We start from the raw sequence: 1,369 nt of genomic DNA, 5'->3' as shown, positions 1-1,369 counted from the left end.
TGCGCCTGCGCTCTTCACACGCCTCCTGCAGGGCACATTTGGTAAAGTTCGTGCATTCAGGCTGCCGCCAAGCACAGGGAGTAGCACAGCTAAGGAAAAGGGCAAAAAAAAAATGGCGGACGGAGTGGTTTGGCGACCCCCGTGAAATGGTCGTGCGACCCCAAATGGGGTCGCGACCCACAGGTTGAGAACCGCTGCCTTAAGATGTCCCACATATGAGAGGTCCACGTTTGGAGTTGTTCCTTCTATATCCAACAACTACTGGAATCAGCCTTGGGGGAAGGAGAACCACTGCAAAACAAAGCCCCCCATTCCCAAGTCCCCAAAGATGGTCAAGAAGGATACCGTGGTCAATGGTACTGAAACCTGCTGAGAGATCGAGGAGAGCAAGGATGGGTATACCACCTCCACTTTGAGGCCTCCAAAGAGCACCACACTCCTGATCAATACTGTCTTGGTACTTCAACCCAGCCTGAAAATGGCTTAAAAAAACTTCAAAAAGCCCTGAAGCCACACACACCTACCACTTTCTGAACAATCCTCTCTTTAAAAGGGAAGGCTGAAGACGAGGCAAAATTGTCCCCAACACTATTGGTTCAAAGTATGGCTTCTTAAGGAGGGATGGACCAACTGCTTCAAAACACATGGACCAACCCTGCTCTCAAAGAAGTGTTCATTACTACTTGAGCCAGATTACACGCCACAAACCAGCTCATCCTGATTAACCAGGGGAGGAGACATTATTTGAAAACATAGACAGGAGAGTTCACAGTTTTCAGGACTCTGTCCACTTCCTCTGGACCAAGCAGGTGAAATTCATCCCAGACAATCAGATAAGATAGCTTCAGTCACTTCCACTTTCACAACTATAATTGGGACCAGAATTTCCTTTTTTTCAATATAAATTTTTTATTGTTTTCATCATAAAAAAAACCAACACCAGTATTACACAATATTATTACACAATCTTATATCCCACCCCCCCGGACTTCCCAAACCAAATCCCAGGCTAATATTCAGATATAAGTAAACAAATATTAATTTCTCTAACTCCACAAACTCTATTATAAACAATCCATCTCCTCCATATTAGTAAAAAATTATTCATTTAAGTAGTTCAGATCACCAAAATCTTTACCAATTCAGCAAGATACTTTAACACCACCAAAAAAAAACCAAACCATTCATTAAATTTAGTTTTTCCCTGTCACCAATAACTCTTCCTCTCTATTACAACATAATTATCATATTTGTAGTAATAATATAAGTGCATTTCTATTTTTAAAAAATATATTCTATCATTTCATCAATCTACACCTATAAAAAATCATTTTAAGTCCTTAATAAAATTTACAACTTCAATTACATA

The 1,369-nt window shown here is 40.5% G+C and overlaps 1 protein-coding gene across 1 annotated transcript in view; it reads right to left on the bottom strand.

Annotated features, from left to right (window-relative positions):
• Positions 1 to 1,369, bottom strand: part of LOC107294254 (cullin-associated NEDD8-dissociated protein 1) — a gene marked incomplete at its 5' end in the record, with an annotated part of 14,105 nt that overhangs the window by 5,904 nt on the left and 6,832 nt on the right. The window lies entirely within an intron of this gene.

Source organism: Protobothrops mucrosquamatus, unplaced genomic scaffold (genome assembly GCF_001527695.2).
Source record: "Protobothrops mucrosquamatus isolate PMUCROS unplaced genomic scaffold, P.Mucros_1.0 scaffold1880, whole genome shotgun sequence".
Classification (NCBI taxonomy): domain Eukaryota; kingdom Metazoa; phylum Chordata; class Lepidosauria; order Squamata; family Viperidae; genus Protobothrops; species Protobothrops mucrosquamatus.
This window is presented reverse-complemented; position numbering and strand designations above follow the sequence as displayed.